The sequence below is a fragment of the Macaca thibetana genome, chromosome 4 (genome assembly GCF_024542745.1).
Source record: "Macaca thibetana thibetana isolate TM-01 chromosome 4, ASM2454274v1, whole genome shotgun sequence".
Taxonomy (NCBI): domain Eukaryota; kingdom Metazoa; phylum Chordata; class Mammalia; order Primates; family Cercopithecidae; genus Macaca; species Macaca thibetana.
The window spans coordinates 14,887,423-14,914,229 of record NC_065581.1 but is presented as its reverse complement, the minus strand read 5'-3'; the positions used below and the strand labels follow the sequence as shown (position 1 = coordinate 14,914,229).

General features: G+C 44.7%; 1 long non-coding RNA gene across 1 annotated transcript in view; it reads left to right on the top strand.

Moving 5' to 3' along the window:
- The window catches only part of LOC126953741 (uncharacterized), a 148,334-nt gene that overhangs the window by 97,021 nt on the left and 24,506 nt on the right, over positions 1 to 26,807 (top strand). The gene's annotated exons all lie outside the window — the stretch shown is intronic.

Genomic DNA, 26,807 nt, shown 5'->3' with positions numbered 1-26,807 from the left:
TGAAGTCACCTACAGCCTCCCCTGCCTCGGTCTAGCCAAGACAGGGGGCCCTGTCTGTGAGCCTGAAGTTTCTCTGGGGTGCTGTGGCTGGCAGGCCCTCTGGAGCGCCTGGGAGGTGTTTGTGTGAGGGCTGGAGGGGGCAGGCCTGGCCTGAGAGAGGACTAGGGCATGCCACCCCAAATATGCCACTTTGACAGAAGAATTGAGCTGGAGGGGTTGAAAGAAAAAAAAAAAAACTTTAGGTTGGGCATGGTGGCTCACACCTGTAATCCCAGCACTTTGAGAGGCTGAGGCGGAAAGATCACTTGAGGCCAGGAGTTTGAGACCAGCCTGGGCAACATAGCAAGACCTTGTATCTATTAAAAAAAAAAAAAAAATAAATAAAAAGTCTTTTAGAACATTTAAAGTACATTCTTCTTCTTCTAGTTTTTCTTTTAACAGATGGGGGCTTGTAGGCCGGGCACGGTGGCTCACGCCTGTAATCCCAGCACTTTGGGAGGCCGAGATGGGCGGATCACGAGGTCAGGAGATCGAAACCATCCTGGCTAACACGGTGAAACCCCGTCTATACTAAAAATACAAAAAAATTAGCCGGGCATGGTGGCAGGCGCCTGTAGTCCCAGCTACTCGGGAGGCTGAGGCAGGAGAATGGCGTGAACCCAGGAGGCGGAGCTTGCAGTGAGCCGAGATCGCCCGACGGCACTCCAGCCTGGGCGACCAAGCGAGACTCTGTCTGTAAAACAAACAAACAAACAAAACAGAACAAAACAAAACAAAAATCAGATGGGGGCTTGCTATGTTGCCTGGGCTAGTCTTGAATTTCTAGCCTCAAATGATCCTGCTGCCTCAGCCTCCCAAAGTGCGGGGATTACAGGTGTGAGCCACTGTGCTCGGTACCCCCAAAATCTTTTACCTTCCAAAAGGCAGAGCCTCTTAAGAACTCAATTGTCATGAATCCCCTCCCCAAGAGCAACTCATTAATCTCTTCTTAGAGTCTAGAACTTAGCACCACACCCAGACAGACACTGTCACCAAACTCTCAAATTTCTCATCCATTCTCCTAGAAGCCCATTTCTCCTTCCAATAGTCATTTGCTTTTCCATTAGTGCCCTCTCTCACCAACCCTTCCTCCAGTAAGTTAGGTACATAGACCCCAAATTCTTTTTTCTTTTTTTTTTTTTTTGAGACAAGGCTGGAGTGCAGTGGTGTAATCTTGGCTCATTGCAACCTCTACCTCCTGGGTTCAAGTGATTCTCCTGCCTCAGCCTCCTGAGTAGCTGGGACTACAGGCGCCCATCACCACACCTGGCTAATTTTTGTATTTTTAGTAGAGACGGGCTTTTACCATATTGGCCAGGCTGGTCTTGAACTCCTGACCCGGCACTCCCAAAGTACCAGGATTACAGGTGTGAGCCACGGTGCCTGGTCGGTAGACCCCAAATTCTAACCACGCCTGTGAGTTGCTCCTCACTGGGTGCTCTCATGTGTAAGGAAGAAGCACAGGCTCACAAACTCCTGTTGGTTTTTCTCTCGTGAATCTGTCTTTTATCAGTTTAGTTCATAGGGCACTAGTCAGTCATCTAGGAGGGTAGAGGTAAAAAGATTTTCTTCCCCAACAACCTGTGTCCTTACCAAGACCTCTCTGTGGCTTGGGAAGTCTTTGAGAACACCAGACAACAGAGAGCACAGCCCCTGGCTCCCAGTAACCTGCCAAAAAGATTTGGTAAGGCCTGGTATGGTGGCTTATGCCTGTAATCCCAGCACTTTGGGAGGCTGAGGCAGGTGGATCACCTGAGGTCAGGAGTTCAAGACCAGCCTGGCCAACGTAGTAAAACCCCATCTCTACTAAAAATACAAAAATTAGCCGGGTGTGGTGGCGGGCGCACCCGTGGTGGTTCCTATAGTCACAACTACTCGGAAGGTTGAGGCAGGAGAATTTTTTGAACCAGGAAGGCGGAGGTTGTAGTGAGCTGAGATCACGCCACTGCACTCCAGCCTAGGTGACGGAGAGAGACTCTGTCTCAAAACAAAACAAAACAAAACAAAACAAAAACCTAAAGAACAAAAAGCAACCCAAAAAGATTTGGTGAATAAATAACAGAATATCTTACTCTGAGTGACAGCATTTAAATGCACGTGGTCCTAACCAATTTGTGTATTAGTCACTCAGGGCTTCAGTTGAGATCTGTAGAGCAGGTGATGGAGTTGTGGAGGAAAGGAAAGGGCATTTTGGAGGGAGGGGTTGAGTCTCTGTGTGCAGGTCTTTCATTGTTGATTTAAGATGGGGTGTGGGGCCAAGCTGTATGCCTATTCAATGTGTTAGTAATTCGTCAGGCACACCTAACTTTGTGACTCTAGGTGTGTCTCTTCTAACCCACTCACTGGGCCAACCAGGGGCCAGTCAGCCTTTTTCTTATCTGGTATTGGCACCAGGGAATTGTAAGGCTTTAAAGCCAAGTGCTAAGTTTCCAGGGTTGGGGCCACTTGGTACCTCCAGGAGGCTGTGATTTGAATCTTATATCTGATCTGCTATGGGTTCCGCCCCTGGCCATTCCCGGAAGGTAAACTTTCATCCTCTTCTGCTGACTTTTCCTTTATGGTTTTGTCCTGCTCAACTGCCTGCCAGTGTCAACTCCTAGATAATCCCTGCTTTCAGATATTTTGAAGAATGGGACTTCAACAGGGCTTTCTCCTATCCTGCCCCAATTGATAACGCAATCAGTTGATGTATTATTAAAGGATTTTACAGCTGCAAAGGGTTGGAGATCATCTTAAAGGGAGATTTCTGGGGTTAATAGTTGACCTGGTACTGGCCGGGCGTGGTGACTCACACCTGTAATACCAGCACTTTGGGAGGCCGAGGCAGGCAGATCACGAGGTCAGGAGATGGAGACCATCCTGGCTAACACGGTGAAACCCCATCTCTATGAAAAATACAGAAAATTAGCCGGGAGTGGTGGTGGGCACCTGTAGTCCCAGCTAATTAGGAGGCTGAGGCAGGAGAATGGCGTGAACCCAGGAGGCGGAGTTTGCAGTGAGCTGAGATTGCCTGACGGCACTCCAGCCTGGGCGACAGAGCGAGATTCCGTCTCAAAAAAAATAAAAAACAAAAAACAAAAGTTGAGCTGGTACTTATTTCAAAGAATACACATCATTATTTCTAAATGGCCCTTGCATTTTACAAGAAAATGAAACTGTGCAGTGGTTATTGTGGAAGAGGATGTATCCTTCTTTTCCAAGTGCTTGGGGTGGATTACCTGTCCTCGGAAGACAGCTTGGGGTCTTTCTGTTTGATAGCATCCAGCTTGGGGGGAAACTAGGAACCTCTTAACATAGGAGTAGGAGGTGGTTGCAAGAGGTCACACCAGGGTATTAAATAATATACTAAATGGCACAGCAAGAAGGCAGTATCTTTCAATTCCCTTTTATGCCCACTGATGAGGTCAGAGAGCCTCAGCTTGGCCCTGAAATGTCTTGAACACTTCTCTAACACCAATTCTTCTTCTCCTTTTCTATTGTCTTCCTCTTCTTCTTCCTCATCATCGTTCTTTTGGTAAGTAAAGAGGGAGCAATTCCCAGGCTCTCAGGCTTCAGGAGCTTGCTGGAATCTAGAACATTTTCTCCACTGTATATTTTTTTCTGGCTGCCTTGTGTTTATGGCAAGTGACATTGGTTTTCTCTTCACCGTTAGTGGTCAAAATTTGTACTTAACATCAGAATATTTAAATATAAAATGTGAATTGATTTAAAGATGAAAGTGGCAGGTAGAATTGGATGTGGCACACATTTTGAAGGTGGTATGTGGATGACCATTGTTCCTCATTCTTTTCCAATTCTAGTATCCTCTTGCCCATTAACCCCTCCTTTTTTGAGGAGATTTCATGTCAGTTTCTTCTCTTTTGTTCTTATCTTTTTCACCACCAACTTCTGCTGCTGGGAGATTTCTGTTGTTGTGTTTATTTATTTACTTTTTATTTTTAAGACAGGGTCTCCCTCTGCCACCCAGGCTGGAGTGCAGTGGTGAGATCATAGCTCACTGCAGCCTCGACCTCCTGGGCTCAAGGGATCCTCCTACCTCACCCTCCCAAGTAGCTGGGATCACAGGTGTGCCCCACCATGCCTGGCTAATTTCTTATTTTTTTGTAGAGATGTGGTTCTTCCTATGTTGCCCAGGCTGGTCTCCAACTCCTGGCCTCAAGCAATCCTCCTGCCTCAGCCTCCCAAAGCTCTAAGATTGCCTCTCTTTTGCAGCCCAGGCCTACTCTTTCTCTAGTTTGCCATAGAGTGTTCAGGTGAGCAACAGGGACAGGAATATCAGCAGAGGCAGGCATATGTCCTGCTTGTCTGACACTTTCTTTTTTTTTTTTCCCCTGAGACGGAGCTTCGCTCTCGTTGCCCAAGCTGGAGTACAATGGCATGATCTCGGCTCACTGCAACCTCCACCTCCTGGATTCAAGTGATTCTCCTGCCTCAGACTCCCGAGTAGCTGGGATTTCAGGTGTCCGCCACCATGCCCAGGTTAATTTTTTGTATTTTTAGTAGAGATGGGGTTTCACCATGTTGGCCAGGCTGGCCTTGAACTCCTGACCTCAGGTGATCCACCCGCCTCAGCCTCCCAAAGTGCTGGGATTACAGGTGTGAGCCACCACGCCAGGCCTTCTGAACACTTGTAACGTTTGATTTTGCACTTCCACTTGGGGTGTGGAGCTCCTGTGCTTAACTTCTGGGCTTACTGTCTTAACTCCCTCCTGGATTGCCAGGCCTTACAGAGTTGTGTCCTGTGTAACCCGTCTCTGCATCTTGCATGGAGCCTATGCCATTGTGAGCACATAGGAGGTCCCTAATATTGGCTGTAAACTGATCGCTGTGGCATTTTAGCAGTTGTCAGATTCATTTGGTCAATGTTGGCAGGCTCTGGCAATTAAAAGACAGGTGGAGGTTACGCAGCTCATTCTCCACAGCCTCATGGTCAGGTTGAAAGTCAAGTCTTAGACCAAACATTGACGTGCAGGTTCCTGTAGGTTGGTGAAGTGGCACTCTTTGTCCTCAGGCACAGGAACAAGCACGTTGCATTCATAGGTTCATTCTGAAGTGACATTGTTGCCCTGTCTTGGAATCAGGTGACAATATTCCCTGTGCATAGGGTGGTATAGGCCTCAGCAGGGTTGAAGGCCCACTATGTTGCTTTTAAAATGTTAGGATTAAGACTTACAGGATTCATATGCCTTATTCATACGGGGTGGTAGTACCCGAGCAATTATTCTCTCAACCATATATTGCACTCCAACCACTTCACAAAGGAAGAACAAAGTGTAAGCTTTCATGCTAATAATGAACCCTATGGTGTGGATTTTCTTTCTTTCTTTCTTTCTTTTGTGAGATGGAGTCTTGCTCTGTCACCTAGGAGTGCAGTGGCGTGATCTTGGCTCACTGCAACCTCCGCCTCCTGGGTTCAAGCGATTATCATGCCTCAGCCTCCTGTGTAGCTGGCATTACAGGCACGCGCTACCAAGCCCGGCTAATTTTTATATTTTTAATAGCGATGGGGTTTCATCATGTTGTCCAGGCTGGTCTCAAACTCCTGACCTCAAGTGATCTGCCCGCCTCTTAAAGTGCTGAGATTACAGGTGTGAGCCACTGTACCCGGCCTCTTTATTGGGTGTTTTTTGTTTGTTTGTTTTGTTTTGTTTTTTTGAGACGGAGTCTCGCTCTGTCGCCCAGGTTGGAGTGCAGTGGCACGATCTCCTCTCACTGCAAGCTCCGCCTCCCAGGTTCACGCCATTCTCCTGCCTCAGCCTCCTGAGTAGCTGGGACTACAGGTGCCCACCACCACGCCCGGCTAATTTTTTGTATTTTTAGTAGAGACGAGGTTTCACCATGTTAGCCAGGGTGGTTTCGAACTCCTACATCGTGATCCACCTGCATCGGCCTCCCAAAGTGCTGGGATTACAGGCGTGAGCCACCGCACCCAGCCCATTGGGTTTTCTTAATGCACTCTTGTGGCACCTTTGGGAGATTTGTGATTGGTAAAGATCAAATGCTAACTATTTCTAGGGCATAGATTATAGTTCTCACACACACACACACACACACACTATCACATTGTTAATAGTGAAGTATTTTAGAGCAAATCACTACACAGGCAATGTAAGATTTATGGAACTGAAGAATGTTGGGCAGAGGCAGATGCCTATGTTTTATTTTTATTTTATTTATTTATTTTCCAGACCAAGTTTTGCTCTATTGCCCAGGCTGGAGTGCAGTGGTGTGATCTTGGATCACTGCAGCCTCCACCTCCCGGGTTCAAGTGATTGTCTTGTCTCAGCCTCCCGAGTAGCTGGGATTACAGGCATGCACCACCATGCCTGGATAATTTTTGTATTTTTAGTAGAGATGGGGTTTCACCATGTTGGTCAGGCTGGTCCAGAACCCTTGACCTCAGGTGATTCACTCACATTGGCCTCCCAAAGTGCTGGGATAACAGACATGAGCCACCATGCCTGGCCAGATGGCTATGTTTTAGTTGCAGCTCTGCCTTCCTCAAAGGGGCTCTGTTTCTTCACAAGAATTGCTAAGGTTACTTCTGCTAGCCCAGCCAGTTACAGATAGGTTCTCTCCATCAATTTCTTGGGAAATTTCCTTATCTGTGAAATGGGAATAGTAAGCTTACTTAAATAACAGGTTTTCTTCTTACCTTGAGGAGTTCATGAGACGATGTGTGTTAAATTGCCTGGTGAATGGTAAAAAGCCATTCTAGTGTAGGTTATTTTCATTGTTATCACCAGGAAGACCAAATAGAAGCCAAAGATCAGGCAAACTGCTTCTTCCCTGGGATAGAGAACTAAATCACCAGTATCTGCTAAAATCAGGAGTGAACTGAAGTCCTGTCTACCCTTCAATGGTGTTGAGTTAGGTCTGAGAAAGTAACCAGAAATTGAACATTTTCTGGTTCAGATGAAAATCTCTGCTCTGCTCTGAACTTTTATGTGTACTTCCAAGGCTTAATAGGCAGTATTATGAAGCATAGAGAAGAGATTATTTATTAACAATAGCGTCGAAGATATGGATGACTGGTTTGTTTGTCAAGAGTAAGGTCATAACTCTGTAATCTGCTTTAGTCTGAGAGTTGGACTGATCCCATTTGGCTTACCCGATACCAATGTGCTACTCTTTTTCTGCCTTCATATATTTCTGCCCACGTTGCTTGACTTACGAAAATATGCATTTGCCTGCTACACATGACTAGTGACTCTCCTATTGAATCAGATTCTCATAAAAAAAGCAAAGAGGGAGTGAATGGGGGAGAGATGGAACACACTATATTTCTTTGAGACCAATGCTTATTTTCTTGGCTGGCAAATGCTTTTTTCTCACCTTTTGACATAATCCTAATGGTCCTATTAAAATACATTTAGCCTTCTCTCTCTTCTCCATCTGCCAGCACTCTGTGTCATTTGGTGGACGGCAGGCAGGTTTTAAGTTCCGAAAAGCAGAGAACAGGCTAAGCGTTGGAACAGGATCATATGTCTCCTGTTTTATTTTCAGAAGCACACCCTTCCCCCCCCCCCCGGTTTTATTGCCAAGTGTTGAGTTGCAGCTGGATCAGGACAGGGTGGGACAGCAGGGAGACGTCTTTGCCTCTGAGGATTGTGTGATGCCAAGGAGAGTTTTCCAAGGAGTTCAAGTAGTCTCTTTCATTAGGAATCTTTTGAAGCTAAATATTCTGATGCTGTTATTTTTGGAAATTCTAATTTGGGCTCGTTTAGATGATTCCCAATATTCCTTCCATTTCTTTGAGTGGGTGATTTTTGTGGTTGTGTTTTGGGTTCAAGTTCACAAATAATGTAACTGTGCCTCAGCCTCATACAGACTTTCTGTCAGCAGAAAGAGCTGGAAAGAGCTCAGGCAGTTGCATATTAAGGGCAAACATAGCTCATGTTCAGCGAACATGAACTGTGTTTGCTCAGGCTCTTTGGATGAGCTCTTTGCCTAACGGGGAGCAGTGGCAGCAGCTGGGGTGGGTAAGTGATACTGTGCTACAGAGCCTCTAAAACTCCCTGCTCCATCACCGGCAGTGACATTCAATCCCTTCCAGGAAGCAACGTGAGCCCGCCACAGCTGGCCAGAGGGAGCTTTCCCTTCTGGTTAGGAGGGGTGGGCTTTGGTCTTTAGAGCCTGACTATAGCAGCCTGTGGAGAGCTTTGCATGCTGGTGGACGGCAAGAACCGGTTGAGTGTCCTTCCTTCCCTTGCAAGGAGTTTCGGGAATGGAGCCCAGTTTTTAACTCAGGGATCTGGGCAGGGGTTTGGGATACTCAGACAATGTCCAGCATGTCAGGCTCCTGAGCAGAACTGGAGGAAGAACCTTTTGAGAGTTGGCTGGTCTGGGGCATGCGGGGGGGAGGTTTCTAGAACAGAGGTGGGCCTGGGGGGCAGGAAGCTGGCGCGCTGAGCTGCCTCGGGACAGAGGCTGACGCACTGCCCTCCCTGATGTGTGCTGGAGCTCTGTTTTCAATGCAGCTGTACTCATTGTATAGCTAAGGCTCTGTGTCCCCAGTAGCGCTGGACACTAGGATTTCTCAACCTCAGCGGTGCTGTTGACATTTGGGATACAGAATTCATGGCGGTGGCAGTGGGGACTGTCCTGTGCGTTGTAGGATGTGTAGCAGCATTCCTGGCCTCTATCCCCTGTGTGCCGGTAGCACTCCCATTCCACTGTGAAAACCAAAAATACTTCCAGACATTGCCAGACATCCCCTGCTGGGGCAAACTTGCCCCCAATTGAAAAACACTGCATTTTGCAGAAAACAAAACACACTGCTCTCTTCCCCCACCCCCACTTCTGAATTTATATGTACTATTTAGGAGGAGAGCAGGTGGGAAGTCAGATAATATGTTTTTAATATTTGAATACCAGGCTCTTTTATTAGATTGAGGCTTACAAAACTGTCATTCTTTTTGGACGTCAACATGGTTGAATAAGGGCAATTTTGTATGGCTCAACTTAATACCAGCCCATGAAATCAGATTTGTACAAACCTCAGTCACAAGGGGCCTCAGGACAAGGTCATGACCTATGCTGTTTATTAAACACCTCGAGAAGCCTCCTCTGCAAGGGATTGCATTAAGATGGGTGGGTGGGGTGAGGAGAGGGAGAGCTGGAGTGAGCCCGAGAACAGAGCCAAAAGCATTGAAGAATATGTAAGAGGAGGGGGGACAGGGATAGTTTTACATGTCCCTGGCTGTGGGAAAGGAAGATCGCAATCCTACTGGCGTCATAAAGCAGAAGGAATCATTCAGGTATAGAGGGGAAGAGGGGAAAGGAAACCAAGAGATACAAAGGGACTAGGGCTGAGGGAGATGAACTTCAGAGTCTTAGAGCAAAAATGAACAGAAATTTACCTTCTTCCCTTTGTGATTTAAGAGGCAGAGGTTAAGTATGGGTATGAATCTGGGGGCAATTGGAGACTTGCCCCAGAGCTTTGGGAACAACCTGAGTGTGGTGTACTTTTGGAGAGAAGAGAGGAGCTGGGCATGGGCCCTGGGCATCTTTCCTTGCTGGCCTGGCCTCTCAGGAGCCTGCCTCTCTGGCTGGGTAGAAGTAAATCCCCCTCGAGCAGGTCTGGGGACACCTCCTCTCAGCCACGGCACTGACCTCTTTGTGTGTTGACTCATTCGTGTTCCTATTTTTTTGTACATTACCATCATGGCACCACTAAGACAAGTTCCTCAAAAAAACTTGTGTTCTTGTTTTTTTTTCTTCCTTTCCTATTCTTTAATCCTTGCCTCTCTGGCATGTCTCAATATGCCCTTTCAAAAATTGTTGCACTGACACCTGTTTTTCCATTTTCTTACAAAGTTGTCTGCAACTCGATCAACTAGGGGTCTTGTTTGGGGCAAGAAGGGTGATCGGACAGTGGGAGCCCGGGAGGCCGGCTCTGGTGAGGCACAGGCCTTGACAGCTGTATAAAGAATGTGATGGCTCAGATAAATAGGGCCAGTCCCAAGACGGGAATCTCGTGAATTCACAGGCGAGAGCAGATCTCGGAGACGCTCAGTTCTGCAGCCCCATTTCTGGGGCTTCTGCAGGTGAAGCAATCCAGGCCCAGAATGACCTCCTGACTTGCTCACATCACAGTTAGTACCAACGCTGAGAACATAAGTCTTTTGGCCTAAGCCCATGCTCTTTTCCCTGAATTACCCCAGTATGCTGTGGTGTGGCTAAGGGTCGAGAAGTTCCAGGGCCCCTGAGTCAGGAGTTTTAGTTCCCATATAAAGGAAAGGGCAGATGACTGCTGCTGTTAACTTTTCTTTTGTAGTCTGGTGCAGCGCATTCAGTGGGCATGGGATGCAGGCTTGTCCGATGCCTGCCTGGGGAGTGACTCAGGAGTAGGCTGCCTGCTCCAGCCAGGAGCTCATTAACAGGGCTGCACTCATTTGCAAACCAGGCAACGCAGACCCATGATAGCTTCCTGCAGTCCCTGGCTCAGACTCAGTAAATATCTGCAGCATTTAGGTGGGAGGGAGGAAGCAAAATAAAGAAGAAAGATACTCAGAGGGCGGTTCCTCCTGACTCATTTACAGTGTGAGCGGTTCCCTAGAACGCACTTTGTATTTGGGTCAGTTTACTTGGCCCTTTGTCAGAAAGCCGAAACTCAAGGAGAAGGGCGCTCGTGTACATCCTTATGCTCAGCTGCAGATTTACCAGGAAGCGAATGAAACACGCTTTGGGATCCTTCACTTGTATGGGCCCCTTTCAAGTTCCCACAACTAATTTGTATTTACAATTTTGTAAATACTTTGCATTTTAAAAACTGTAGATGCTTCCGGTCTTGCAAAATGTGGACTTGCTTCAGAAACCACAGCACGTGATAGGCCGGTATCTTACATGATTTCACTAAACCGACTTGGAAAAGGCACCAGGGTCAGGAGTGCCCTAAGGAACAGATGAATGAGAGAAGTAGAATACGTGCACCAGAAGCTGCGTTTCTGCACAGGACCCTTCCACCCCAGCCCTGTTCAAACAAACGTCAGCTCTGTCAAAGGAGGTGGTGAGAGGCCACTTGAATTTGGCTTCCATTTTTTCTCCCCTTCTTTCAACAGTGACATGGAGCGGAGGGTCATAGATGAGTAGGGCATCCAGGAGCAGGGCTTAGGGAGAGGCTTTAGGCTCTGCTGAGGCCTCTGAGGATGACCGAAGGAAGCCTTGAAGGTTCCTAAAGCTGGAAACCAGCAAAGGCTGGGATGTTGTCACACAAGCCTCAGGGTGGAGACTTTACCTGACTGTGTCCTGTGTTCCAGGTGCACGGGGTCGCAGGTTTCAATTGCTTTCTAGGGCAACGAGGGGCCACGCTAGGGTTGTTTGAGAGCAATTTTGCTTCCATTCATCCTGCCTTCCCTCTTCTCCCTCATTTGTATGTGTGTAATTAGAGTGACCAGCCTGCTGGCCTGTTTACAAGGGAAGGAAGTTCCTCCTCCCACCGCTTTTGTGGTAGCTTTAAGTGGACACTCTATTCTTCTGTGCTTCCTGCCTTGAAAGTGCTGACCAGGGTCACTCACGGGGCTGTTAAACAGCTGCTGCGCCTCACCCTGGCGGCAAACAAGGCCATTCGAGGCCTATCCATCAGCGTGGCTCGACAAGTGCTTTGGGATCTGCCCGGGTGAAAGATGGGAAGTGAGCGTGGGCGTGGCCCTGACGCACCTCAACCTCCAGACCAAATTTGTCCCAGGCCCTGGTGTCCCTGACGCAGGGAGGAACAGACTGTGGGGAGAAGCTTGGGCATCCCTATGTTGTCATCTGGGCAGTGGCCATAGCTATTTCTTTCTCATTCATTCTTTAAATATTAATTGATTGCCTGTTTAAGACTGCACAAAAGCCTGAATTTTCAACCGCTTTATTGCAATAACTGACATTTGATTTAGTAGATGTAAAAAAGATTGCTTGGTTTTGGAGAAAAAAAGAAACTTTTTTTTTTTTTTTTTGAGACGGAGTCTCACTCTGTCACCCAGCCTGGAGTGCAGTGGTGTGATCTCGACTCACTGCAACCTCTGCCTCCCAGGTTCAAACGATTCTCATACCTCAGCCTCTCAAGAGCTGAGTTTACAGGCACATGCCACCACACCCGGCTAATTTTTTAATTTTTGGTAGAGACGGGGTTTCACCATGTTGGCCAGGCTGGTCTTGAACTCCTAACCTCAAGTAATCTGCCTGTCTTGGCCTCCCGAAGTGCTGGGATTACAGGTGTGAGCCACTGCGCCTGGCCAGAACTTTTAAATTTTTATTTATTTTTTATCTTTCCTTACCCTGCTAGGGTGCCTCACATCCAGCTCAAAGCTTTAGTTTTTTCAGTAGATGATTCCAAACTGCTTTCCCCCAAATATCACAAGCGATTCCTAGTTTTCTAAATGGAGAATCTCAGATTTCAGTTGGTTACTCTGTTCTCGAGAAAATAACATTGAAAACCCAAACCTCATCTCCAAGGACTTTCAGCAGTCGCCTCCTGTGGTGGGCATTGGGAAACTGTGTGCATTTGGACAGACTCCTCCAACCCTTCCAGCTCCGGTGTCTGCTGTACTTCTGGTCTCTGCTTTTAGAAAGAGAGGAGGGATCCAGAAAGTGGAGATGGGTAGCGGGTGAGATAATATTCCCCTCCTTTAAGCCTCTGTCTGCTGTGACAATGTATTTTGGGATTTCTGAGGCCTGGCCCCAGGATAACCTGTGAGATTGAATCCTCAAAGAGGGACAAAGGGACAGAGAAGTGACACTGATGGGGCATAAGGTGGAAGGTGGCAAAAAAAATAACGTCTTCCTTTTTTCTTTTTTTTTTGAGATGGAGTCTTGCTCTGTCGCCCAGGCTGGAGTGCAGTGGCGTAATCTCGCCTCATGGCAACTTCCGCCTCCCAGATTCAAGCAATTCTCCTGCCTCAGCCTCCCCGGTAACTGAGATTACTGGCATGCACCACCACGCCCAGCCAATTTTTGTATTTTTAAGTAGAGATGGGGTTTCACCATCTTGGCAAGGCTGATCTCAAACTCCTGACGTCAGGTAATCCACACGCCTCAGCCTCCCAAAGTGCTGGGATTATAATGTCTTCTACGAAGTTTTTCAAATATCTGTAAAGGCTGTTGTGAAATCGTGCATATTTATGATGAAAGAATTATGTAATTGACAGTGGCCTTTTGTGGCCATGTGCTTTCTCCACCCAAGGAAATTAAAATACATTTATTATCATGTGATTGTTGAGGATATTATTTGACTTAAAAGGGATCTTGATGGTTGAAAAGTTCACTGATCTTTAGAAACTAAAATATGAACGTGTCTGGGCACGGTGACTCACACCTGTCACTCTAGGACTTTGGGAGGCTGAGGTGGGAGGATTGCTTGAGGCTGGGAGATCAAAACTAGTCTGGCCAACATAGTGAGACCCCAGTCTCTAATTAAAAAAAAGAAAGAATGTTCATTCTGGAAGATAAATTAGAAGCCATGGAAGCTGGCTTTGCTGTAAAAATGGCCTAAATCTGTTTTTCACCTTCAGATCATTGGCCTTTCTGCAGTGCACACAGCTCTGAGGTTTGTACAAACCTAATATGAGCAGCACAACTGCTTCCAGAAGGCCTCGCAGAGCCTGTCAGTGAGGCAGGACTCTGAAGGAGGGAAGACAGAAAAGGAAAGTTAATCTTCCAGCAGCTCTTGGGGTGTAGAAAGCCCCTCAGAGCCCTCAGCTCACCTCAGCTGTTTGTCTCCTGGCCCAGCTGCCCTGGTTTAGCGGTCGTTTAAATATTTTCTTTGCTTTCCCTTTGGCTTGATGGATTGTGGATGTCTAAACATGGGTTCTTTCCCACCTGGGCCTGCCCCGCCTCTTTCCTGGGGATATAATGGGCTTGTTTGAAGGGTCTGACACAGCATGGGTGCTGGCCAGCAGGAGCTGGGGGAGAAACACCTCTGTGTGCACAGCGCTCCGGCTAAGTAGCCCTTTCATTGGAGTAGTCAACACCTTTTGTTGCTGCCAGACCCTTCGGGATTGATCCAGTATTTGCTGTCCTTTGAGGTGGGTTGGAGAGAGGTAAATGTGCCCAGAGCAGCTTCCAGAAGGAACTGGCTGAACACTGCCTCCTTTGGTTTCATCGTTCAGGAGATCTGCTAAGGAAAACAGAAGCTTGTTAGTCTCAATTTTGGTGATAAGTAGAATACATAACCAGAGAAAGTAAGAACCCTTTAGGAAGTTCCCACTTAACACGTTTGCTTCTATGATTCTTCACATTTTTACATCCTGCCCTTGATTTCATATTTCCTTTCTATGAAATTTTCATGAGTTGGTTCCTTTTGAAAACAGAAATCTCTCTCTTTTTTTTTCTTTGAGACGGAATTTCCCTCTTGTTGCCCAGGCTGGAGTGCAATGGCGTGATCTTGACTCACTGCAACCTCTGCCTACTGAGTTCAAGGGATTCTCGTGCCTCAGCCTCCCCAGTAGCTGGGATTACAGGCATGCGCCACCACACCTGGCTAATTTTGTATTTTTAGTAGAGACAGGGTTTCATCATGTTGGTCAGGCTGGTCTCAAACTCCTGACCTTAGTTGATCTGTCAGCCTTGGCCTCCCAAAGTGCTGGGATTGCAGGCATGAGCCACTGTGCCTAGCTGAAAAAAGAAATCTTAAATCACACATAATTATATTTACTCAGACTCTACTTAATGTATGAACTCGCTGGAACTGACACAAGGGTACCAGTCTGCTAGGAAATCTCAAGTTCAATCAAATGTTCCCAAATGGAGTATGGGAGAAGCAGAGGCCCACTGGGTCTGGGGTGTGGCTTTTGAATTGTGAAGATGCTTCTGCAAGCTTGTTGGTGGATGGCTGGATTGACAACAGCATGTCTAGTTACTGTTGCAAGGGATGAAATTGAAGTATGGTGATCTAAATTGCAAGGAAGGATTCTCAGCTCATCTTTTCTGTCCTCAAACTGTCTTCCTTTGCCAAAACTGTCAACATTCTGCCTACAGATAGACTGTCAAATGGAATATGACAAACTCCAAAGCACTATTTTCTCCAAAGCACCTATCTTAATTTCATACTTCTCCCCTTATATTACCTACTTTAAGGGATTTTTGGTGGGGAGGAGGGAGGAGTACCAGGAAGAATTTTGCATAAATAAATGCTTTTGCTCAAACTCTTGAACTCTTGAACTTTTGTTCAAATTCTAAGATTTTAAAGTTTTTTTTTTCCCCTGTTATATCTACCCTGTTACTAAATTTGCAAGGAAAGCAATGAATCCTTTATATTGGCCCTAGCACTATGTCTTGTGCAGAGGCATGAAAAGATATTCCCGGTCTCATCCTTAAGAAACTGACCATCTGGTAGTCAGAGCAGGATTTATGAATGAGTCAGCTGAAGAGCAGTGTTTGATGGATCTAATCTAGTCTCTAGCCTGGTGCTCTGCATGTAAAGAGGGTTCAGGTGATGTTAGCCCAACAAAGAAAGCACTAAATTACAGTGTTCAGGCAATAGCATGGTTGGACCTCAGAGAACTGGGAGAGAACGTAGGTTCCAATAGTTGGTGTAGTCTGTGTGCAGAAGGTGGGGACACGAGCTAGGTCTCGAAGGAAGAGTAGAAAGGTTGAATGGGTTGAGAGGGTGTCACTGGTAATTGGAAGAGTCAGAGGAATGACCCAGGGAACAGCATCTTGGTTGGACCAGAGGGTATGCACTGACTAAGGACCAGTAAAAGATAAAATGAGATGAATTGTAGAAGGGGTTGAAAATCAGTTAGAGTTGAGATTTGGATTAAGTCAAGTTGATAAAACTGTAAAGGGAGCTATTATAGGTTTGGAGGGTTTGCTTATAGTAAATTTCTTTCTCTCTCTTTTTTTTTTTTTTGTTTGAGACAGGGTCACCTAGGCTGGAGTGCAGTGGCACAATCTCGGCTCACTACAACCTCCGCCTCCTGAGCTCAAGCGATCCTTCCACCTCAGCCTCCTGAGTAGCTGGGATTACAGGCGCCCACCACCATGCCCGGCTAATTTTTGTATTTTTAGTAGAGATGGGTTTTCACCATGTTGGCCAGGCTGGTCTCAAACTCCTGACCTCAGATGATCTGCCTGCCTTGGCTTCCCACAGTGCTGGGATTACAGGCACAAGCCTTGGCTAATTTTTTGTGACTTTTGTAGAGACAGGGTTTTGCCATGTTGCCCAGGCTGGTCATTTTACATTCCCACTAGCAAGACACTAGGGTTCTAATTTCTCCACATCCTCACCAATACTTATTTTCTGTTTTATTTTATTTTTTTTCTCTTTTATAGTAGACATCTTAATTGGTATAGGATGATATTTAATTGTGGTTTTGATTTGCATTTCCTTAATGACTAACGATGTTGAGCATCTTTTCAGAAGCTCAGAAACATATAAAGAGATGACCACATTTGTATATCTACTTTGGGAAAATGTTCAAGTCCTTTGCCCATTTTTAATAGATTTTTTTGGGATTGTTGCGTTTTAGGCATTCTCTCTATATTTTAGATATGTATTAAACACTTATGCAGTATGTGATTTGCAAATATTTTCTCCCATTCTGTGGGTGACCATTTTACTTTGTTGATAGTGGTTTCTGATTGAAAAAAATTCTTAATTTTGATGAAGTTCTATTTGTATGTTTTTTCTTTTGTTGCCTTTGCCGTTGGTGTCATATTCAGGAAATCATTGCCAAATCCAACTCTGAAGGTTTTTTGTTTGTTTTCTTCTAAGAGTTTTACAGCTTTAGGTCATACATGTAGGCCTTTGACCCATTTTGAGTTAATTTTTTTTGTATATGGTACGTGTATATTCAGTTTTCCCAGTGCCCATTGTTGTCCTTTCCCTATTGGACAGTCTTCCCAAAAAATCACTTAACTGTATATGCAAAGGTTTATTTCTGAATTCTCTGTTCTATTCTACTGGTCTGTCCCTTTGCCAGTAGCATGCTGTTTTTTATTATTATGGTATTGTAATACGTTTTGAAATCAGGATTTGTGAGACCTCCAACTTTGTTCTTTTTCAAGATTGTTTTGGCTATTGGTGGTCCCTTGAGATTCCATATAAATTTTAGGATGAAATTTTCTGTGTTTGCAAAAAATGCCATTGGGATTTTGATTGGGATTGCATTAAATCTACAGATCACTTTGGGTAGTATTGACATCTTAACAGTATTAAATCTTACAATCATTAACAAGGGTTGTTTTTTCATTTATTTTTGTCTTCTTTAGTTTCTTTCAGCAACATTTTGTAGTTTTCAGTATGTAAACCTTTTGCCTCTTTGGTTAAGTATTCAGTTCTTTTCGATGCTATTGTAAATAGAATTGTTTTCTTAATCAAGGCAGATGGTTTTGCCATACACGACGGTTCTTATCTCTCTATTCCACGTTCCCCTTCCGAAAGGCTGGCTGATACTAATTAGAATGAGGGTGGAGGCCACCCAGAGGGTCACCTTTGCCCTGGGAAGTGACTACAATTCTGAACCTGCAGAAGGAAGGAATAAGGGCTGCTTTAGAGTCCATCTGAGGTTGTTCAAGGTCTTTGAGACTCACAGACATATTATTTAATATGCTTTATTCAGAGCACAAAGACGAATAACTTCCTTCCAAATCCTACTTCAAGCAAAGGGAAGAGAAATATAGCAGCTGTCGGGAGGCTATTCAACTTTTAAAGTTTGACTCCAGCAAAAATTGTAAGAGGCAAACAGTGTATCCTTAGCTGTGTCATCTCCTCACCCCAATTCAGCTTTGATCTTCCTCTTCTTTTATCCTGTTTCCCTGTTATCCTGTCATCACCCTGCCTCACTCCTCTTTCCAAAGTTCCCTTTCCTCTGCTTCCTTAACAAATGTACCTATCCCATTGTCATTTCCTCAGGTTTTTGCTGGGCAAAAGTAAACTCTTCCTGAAAAATTAACTCTTGCAAAACAAGAACGGGTAAAGTCTTTGCAATTTAACAGGGTGACAGTGTCTTCATCTGAGCAAGATGAATGAGTTAGTCTAATCTTGGTGACTTCAGGAACCCACAGACTGGGAAGGAAAATGATTTTGGGGTTTGCCTAGACCTGGCCTGATCTGTTAGTGGGTGGAAACAGGAGGGGACAGAGAAGCCAGTGTCAGATGACTGGGAAGCGTGATGTTGTGCTGGTCTTTGAGGCAAAGGAGCTTCACTACTGGAGGTGCCTCAGAGTCAAACTCAGTCCTGCCTTAAGTGGCTTGTCACAAGGTCTCAGGGAGCCTAGAGCTGTAATTGAAATTGATGTTTTCTCTCAGTGACCCACTTCTAACCTTAGAACTTCCTACAGACTTGGTCTTGGGAAGGGTTTACCCCCAGACTGTGTGGTTGCAGGAACCTGTGGGCATTCCAGAGGGAGTCTGTTAACTTCAGAAATGAGGAAGATTATTTTATAAGTCAATGCAGGCTAAAAACCAGGGGACCCCCAAACTGCGTGGACTGGCCAATCACCAGCGTGTGGGCTAATGTAAAGCGGAAGGCCTGCAGGCAATGGTGGCAGGCCATGCCTGTGGACCTCTGTTACATACCACCTGCCTGACCACTGTGTGTGGGGAGGTAACAGCTCCCATGTCCCGACCCCCTGGCAGCTCTCTTCTGCTCTGGTGAGTACCGAAGGCCAGGGCTGCACCGTCCTGGGCTGCACTGTGGGAGGTGGGGCTTGGCAGCAAGCTGGACTGGGGATTCTGCTTTGTGTCCGGCTGCTCCGCAGAGATGTCTGCACCATGGATTTGATACAAAGTCCACAAACATTTCACTGCAAAAGGCACCTTTTATCTCCCTTTGCAGAACCTCCGAGAGAGCCAAACTTGGTGGCTTGCCAAACAGGCTCTACTCCTTATGTCTGATCTAGGGTACATGATGTTGGTTGCCATCTTCCTATCGAACCCAAAGCCAGAGCTCTGGATGTGAGATGAAGGGAATGGTAGCTGGGGAGGCTAGAGGAGAAAGACAGTGCAAACAATACCTCAGGCAATGGGCTAAGCACACAAACAGATTTAGGTGGACCAGAGGAGAAAAGAAAAAAGCCCCAAACAAACCAAAAACAAAGCAACACTTCTTTCCTACTTCCTTCCTTCCCATGCATCTCATTTGTGTTGGTGGAAGCTACAGATTGATTACTGTTTTGGGGCCTCTGATTAAAAACTCACATGTGTAGAGACTCAGCCACGAGATTAGGAGCTTCTTTGTTGAACCGAGGCAATCTCATGTTATTAAACCTTCCCTCTCAACTTGCCACCTGCTCCTCTCCTTCCCTAGCCCTAAGACGCTGAACCCATCTCCCCTTTTATCTTTGTTGCCTGTTAATTCCTGCTTCATCAGGTGGAGGGCTTGTTCTGGAAATTAAGGTTTTGGGGACAGGGTTCCTCAGCTTCCTCTATCTTTGGGTATAGGAGGGCAGTCCTAAGATTTCCATAATCACAGCTTTTCCTGTGCCTCCTGCACTTACGATCACTACCGTACATCTGACTTCTTAAATTCATGGCCTTGAACTGCAAGGATATTTGCTAGTGTGTATGTTTTGTCTGCAACTACATTGTCTGATTGGGTGAAATGGGCTCTTTATTAGTCTGTTCTTGCACTGCTATGAAGAAATACCTAAAACTGGGTAATTTATAAAGAAAAGAGGTTTAATTGGCTCATGGTTCCATAGGTTGTACAGAGAGCATGACTGGGGAGGCCTCAGGAAACTTGCAGTCATGGCAGAAGGGGAAAGGGAAGCAGGCACGTCTTCTACAGCCAGAGCAGGAGGAAGAGAGAGAAGGAGAGATGCTACATGCTTAAACAACCAGACCTCGTGAGAACTAATTCACCATCACAAGAACAGCAAAGGGGAAATCCACCCCCATGATCCAGTCACCTCCCACCAGGCCCCTCCTCCAACACTGGATATTATAGTTCGACGTGAGATTTGGGTGGAGACGCAGAGCCAAACCATATCAGGCTCCAAGGCCACTTTTAAGTAGCTCCAGGATTCTCAAATTCTAAGTGTTTTAAGTGCACAGACAGAAGGCATAGCAAGCCTTCAATACATGTTCACGATTATCACTTTCTAGAAGCCTTCAGAGTGATTGTCTAAGGAGTTTTCTGGTCAATCACTGGGGTAGGCATTGGCATTCTTCTCCAGATGAAAGTCAAGGGGCAGACACTACAGTGACCAATGCCTCATCCAAACTCCTGAGGAAGAGGAGAGTCCAACTGCCACTTCCTAACAATGTGAAGCCATGATACGAGGCCTAATAAAATTTCCCCACAGTTTCAAGAGGATGTGGTATCTTTCACTTCCTGTCCCAAACTGTTCTGCACTGTTGCGCCATGCAGCAGCTGCTTCGGATCAAGCCATGGCCAAATTCTTGCTGGGGAAGAGCAGTGACATTTGGGGAGCCACAAGGACACAGGGAGCCACTTCTGTAGGTGCTGGAGACTCCACTCATAGGATATCTGGACACTGATGTCTAAAGTCTAGATAAGGATATTAAAATGTTAGATCGGGAAGGGGACAGATCCATCATTGTAATTTCCAAGGTGAAACTCGGATGTCCTGGAAGGAGGGCAGCCAGGCCTGCTTGTGACCTGCTAATCCACTATCACAAAGTGTGCATGCTTTCTTATCATTTTACTTCTTTCATAAATAGAGGACAGGAACAAAAAGCCAAAAGGTTACATGAAGGAACAGGTAAGAAATCTCTAGCTAATTCCCATGGTACTGTGGAACTAGTACCTCATCATACTGTTCATCATACTTTGCTTGTGTTGTGGGGAAAACTTAAGCATAGACAAGGTGTCACTGGCCTCGCTGTAAAATAACGGGCTGTTAATGAAGCAGCCGAGGGATGTGGAGATGGCGTCTTCATCCCTGTGCTCACCTTTTCCTGAATGTACTTTTTTCCCTTTAATTTCCCTAAATTAGCTGTGCCATAGAATGTACCTAATTTGTGTCAGGTCTATACAAGGATAAAATCATAATACATCCATGAATCAGGTTCAGTTAATTTATTTCCTAAACATCTATATTTTGAACTAATTTCAGGTTTATAGAACAGTTGTAGGAACAGTAGAAAGAATTTCTATCTACCCTCTATTCAGATTGCCTAATATTAAAATTTACCACATGTGCTCCATCATCATTCTCTTTTATTTTTTTGAGATGATATCTCGCTCTGTTACCTAGGCTGGAGTGTAGCAGCGTGATCTCCGTTCACTGCAGCTTCCGCCTCCCAGGTTCAGGTGATTCTCCTGTCTCAGCCCCCTGAGTAGCTGGGATTACAGGCACCTGCCACTACACCCAGCTAATTTTTGTATTTTTAGTAGAGCCAGTGTTTCACTGTGTTGGCCAGGCTGGTCTTGAACTCCTGACCTCAGGTGATCCGTCCCCCTCAGCCTTCCAGAGTGCTGGGATTATAGGCATGAGCCACTATGCCCTGCCAGGGTCATGTTTTATATCAAAGATTTAAAGCACTTCTCAGTGTTTTATACAGAAGACTTATGATGTCTGTTTGTCTCATTATAGAGGATAGATTTTGATCACTTTGTTAAATATTCGTCTACCAGGTTTCTCTATTGTAAAATTATTTTTCCCTTCGCAGTTAATAAGTACCATGCGGGGAGATAATTTGAGACTATGCAAGTATTCTGTTTCTCAGCAAACTATTATCCATTATTTTTAGCATCCATTTATATTTTGTTGTTGTTACTGTCACCTAGCAGAATTCAGTGGCGTGAACGTGGCTCACTGTAGCTCACTGCAGCCTTGAACTCAAGCTACAAGATGATCCTCTCACATCGGCCTCTTGAGTAGCTGAGACTACAGGTGTGCACGACCATGCCTGACTAATTTTTAAACATATTTTTTGTAGAGATGGTGTCTCACTTTGTTATCCAGGCTGGTCTCTAGTTCCTGGGCTCAAGTGATCCTCCTACCTTGGCCTCCCAAAGCTTTGGGAGCCACCATGCCGGGCCCTGGCTTGATGATTCTTGAATGAGTTAATCATTATTACAGTAATAACCAAATGCTTGTTTTTCTAATTTTATTATTCACATTTATCAGCTGGCATTTCCTGTTAACATGAACTTTCTCCTCTCCTTTCTTTCTTTCTGTATTTATATCAGCATGGACTCAGAGAATGTTTTTTCACTCAGTGGCTTATTATTCATTACTGTTATTATTTATTTTGATGTTTAAATTGTCCTAGATTTGGCTGATGGGAGTCCTTTCCAACCGGCTTTTGTGTGCTTTTATAAATCAGGTGTATTTTGGTATAATTTACATACAGAAAAATCCATCCCTTTCAAGAGAAGAGTTGGATAAATGTTGACAAACATACAGCTGTGTAAGCACCACCACTGTTAAGGTATAGAACATTTTTGTCACTCCAGAAAGTTCTTTTTTTTGAGACAATCTCACTCTGTTGCCCAGGCTGGAGTGCAGTGGTGTGATTTCGGCTCACTGCAACCTCTACCTCCTAGGTTCAAGCAGCTTTCCTGCCCCAGCCTGCCAAGTACCTGGGATTACAGGCATGTGCCACCACACCTGGCTAATTTTTGTATTTTTAGTAGAGGCGGGATTTCACCATGTTGGTCAGGCTGGTCTCGAACTCCTGACCTCAAGTGTTTCACCCACCTCAGCCTCCCAAAGTGCTGGGATTACAGGCGTGAGCCACCACACATGGCCCCAGAAAGTTATCTGATACTGAACTGTCAGTCTCCTTCTTCTACTCCCAGTTCCTGGCTATCGCTGCTTTGATTCTTGTCTCCATAGTTTTGCCTTTTTAGAATGTACTTTGTATTTTCTTGTTCTGCTTAGCATAATCATTTTGAGATTCACCCATGTTGTTGCATATACAATAGTTCATTCATTTTTATTACACATAGTATGCCATGGTGTGGATATTCCACAGTTTATCCATTCTTCTATTGATGAACATTGGGTTGTTCTCAGTTTTTATTAAAAATAAAGCTGTGGATGGGCATGGTGGCTCATGCCTATAATCCTAGTACTTTGGGAAGCTGAGGTGGGAGGATCACTTGAGCCCAGGAGTATGGAGACCAGCCTGGGCAACATAGTGAGATCCCATCTCTACAGGAAAACAAACAAAAACAAAAACCCACAAAACAAAACAACAAAAAACTGCTATGAATGTTTGTGTACAAGCCATTGTATAGACATACACTTTCATTTCTTACAGGTAAATATTTCATGGTGAGTGGCAGGGTTGTATAGTAGATTTATGTTTAACTTTTTAAGAAATAACCTGTTTTCCAAAGTGGTTGTACTGGCTGGGCATGGTGGCTCACGCCAGGAGTCCCAGAACTCTGGGAGGCTGAAGTGGGCAGATCATTTGAGGTCAGGAGTATGGGACCAGCCTGGCCAACATGGTTTCAATCTCTTCTCTACTAAAAATACAAAAATTAGCCAGGCATGGTGGCACATACCTGTAATCCCAGCTACTTGAGGCTGAGGCAGGAGAATCTCTTGAACCCTGGAGGCAGAGGTTGCAGTGAGCGGAGATCATACCACTGCACTCCGGCCTGGGTGACAGAGCGAGACTCTGTCTCAAAAAACACAAAAAACAAAAAAGTGGTTGTACCATTGTGTAATCCCTTCACCAATATATGGGAGTCCTAGTTGCCCTGCACCCTTCTCAGTGTTTGGCATGATCAGTCTTTTTACTTTTGGCCATTCTAGTAAGCATGTAGTTTTAATGCACATTTTCTTCCTTTTTTTTTTTTTTTTTTTTTGAGACAGAGTCTCACTCTGTTGCCCAGACTGGAGTGGAATGGCATGATCTTGGCTCATTGCAACCTCCGCCTCCTGGATTCAAGCAATTCTCCTGCCTCAGCCTCGTAAGTAGCTGGGATTATAGGCACATGCCACCACATCCAGCAAATTTTTATTTTTTGTTTTGTATTTTTAGTAGAGATGGGGTTTTGCCGTGTTGGCCAGCCTGGTCTCGAACTCCTGATCTCAGGTGATCTACCTGCCTTGGCTTCCCAAAGTGCTGGAATTACAGGCATGAGCCACTGCGCCCAGTCTTAATGCATGTTTTCTTGATAACTCATGATGTTGAGCTTCTTTTCATGTCCTTATTTGCCATTCATATATCTTCTCTGATGAAGATTGGCTTCAAATTTTTTGCTCATTTGAAAAATTGCACTGTCTTTTTATTGAACTGTAAGAGCTGCATTTTGGATTGAAGTTCTTTATATTTAATTGTAAAGAAAAATAATGTATTCATTCATTTAAGTGAAGATTTAGGCCACGGCCAGATAATATTTTAGGCTCTGTGGGCCATATTGTCTCTCTTCGAACTACCTAACTTTGCCCTTGTAGTGTATAAGCAGTCATAGATAATCTCAAAATGAATAAGCATGTCTGTGTTCCAATAAAACTTTATTTACAAGAACAGGCAGAAAGATAGATTTGACCTGTTGTCCAAGGCTTGCCAACCCTTAGCTTTGGCTTCAGTTTCTAGCACTGGACAGGGTTGACTGAACCTGGGTTCCTGCTGTGAATTGCAAGGTTAAAATACATTGTTCATTAGTTAGAACGATCTGGGGGCTAAGTCCAGTCCACTTTACTTAAAAGTCAGAATTATAGGACATATAGAACTTCTATATCAAGCTACATGTTTGCGAAGTTATTTTTCAGACCTGGGAGCCAGTGATCCTGAGGATGCACTGTCATATGAGATAGTCCAGCAGAAGAAAGTGTCCCTCCTGGTTAGGGGTCCTCATATCTGGCGTGCATCATAGTCTTTGGCAGCTTTTCAGTAGATGTTCCTGGGCTCTCTCTGCTGCATCAGAATCTCAGGGGTGGGCTGAGTTATCCCAATCTATTTTTAAAGCATCTTCCAGGTGTTTCAGATGAAGTCAGATGAGGGACTTGCACTAAGTGATGAATAGAGATTCTCAGGAGACTTATCTTAATGAAGAGATAAGAATAATCTCTAATTACTGCATTGATTTTATGTAAATAGATGCTTCTAAAGTGTTCACAATATTTTAAAAGTTAATAAGTAGTTAAAATACTCTTTCCTAAGCCTGCTCTCCAAACTTGATTGCCACTACTGAGATTCTTATCAAACTATTTTTTTTTTCATGCACAGTGCAAAAACAAACTTCAGAACAGCCTCTGCAGGATTTTCAAAAAACCTCAATTATTGGACTCTAAATTAAAGAGTAAAAAGTATTGTGGAAATTCAAGCCCATTACCATTTATTCATAAAGACAAGTGACTCAATCAAAACAGTATCTTTGATGGATTAAGTGTGTTTAAACAAATAGTTAACCGTAATACTAGGGGATTAGTATTTTTGAAGAGCTCTATTTTTGGTAGAGCTTTAACTGATATTCTTTGATAATCCCTGTTTTTCCCTGGCAGTTGATGCCTCTATTTGCTTTGGAAATAGCCTTTTAGATATGTTGCATTTTAACAATATTCTTATAGTACAGAATATGCAATTCTGTTTGTAATGCAAAAATCTATCAGGTAAGCTAGGGAAATGACAAAATAGTTGCTTGCAAATTGCTTTAGACCTAAAGTGGACAATCTGAAGATATCAATTGAATTGTGATTTGTTGATATAAGACTCTCAACTATTTTTACATTAAAAAAACCCTATCTATTATTGTCTTAGTCTATTTGCTGTTATAACAAAATACCTGAGACCGGGCAATTTATAACAACAGCAATGTATGTCTCATAGTTCTGGAGGCTGGGAAGTCCAAGATCAAGTCCTGGACAGTTTCATTGTCCTGTGAGGACCCAATTTCTGCTTCTAAGATAGCACCTTGTTGCTGCAACCTCTGGAGGCGATGAATGCTGTGTCCTCACCTGGTGAAAGGAATGGAAGAACAAAAAGGGCCCAGCTAGTTCCTCCAGCCGTTTTATAAGGTTGCTAATCTCACTCGTGAAATGTTGTACCCTCATGGCTTAATCATCTCCTAAATCAGCCTACCTCTTAATACTATCACGTTGGTGATTAGTTTGAACACACGAATTTTGGGGGACATTCAAACCATAACAATTATCAAGAAAAATTATCTAAAACTTTTGATGTCACCCTGGGGTCTTGTCTAACAAACTCATTCACAGATTATTTGATTTTCAAGAGAATGTACTTTTCACTGAATTCTGTTTACTGTTGATTAGGGCTCAGATGCTGTGAAGTTACATGTTAACTTACAGGATTTTTGTTTATTAGAGACACAAATGGTTTTTTATTGGTAGAAAAGATAACCTCAATGCTTATAGTTTTATTGTCCTGTAGGTCATTAACCAGCTTGATCTCTAACTCTAAACTTACTTTGGTATAACTTTTTTTTCCTTCTCTTTTCCTCCTTCCCTCCCTCCCTCCCTCCCTCCCTCCCTCCCTCCCTCCCTCCCTTCCTTCCTTCCTTCCTTCCTTCCTTCCTTCCTTCCTTCCTTCCTTCCCTTCTCTCTCTCCCTCTCTCTTTCTTTCTGTTTTTTTTTGAGATGGAGTTTCACTCTTGTTGCCAGACTGGAGTGCAATGGCATGATCTCGGCTCACTGCAACCTCCACCTCCCAGGCTCAAGCGATTCTCCTGCCTCAGCCTCCTGGGTAGCTGGGATTACAAGATTGTGCCACCACGTCCGACTAATTTTGTATTTTTAGTAGAGATGGGTTTTCACCATTTCACCATGTTGGCCAGGCTGGTCTCGAACTCCTGACCTCAGGTGATCCACCCACCTCGGCCTTCCAGAGTGCTGGGATTACAGGTGTGAGCCACCACACCTGGCCTATACCTTTTACCTTTGATGATTTAAATCTG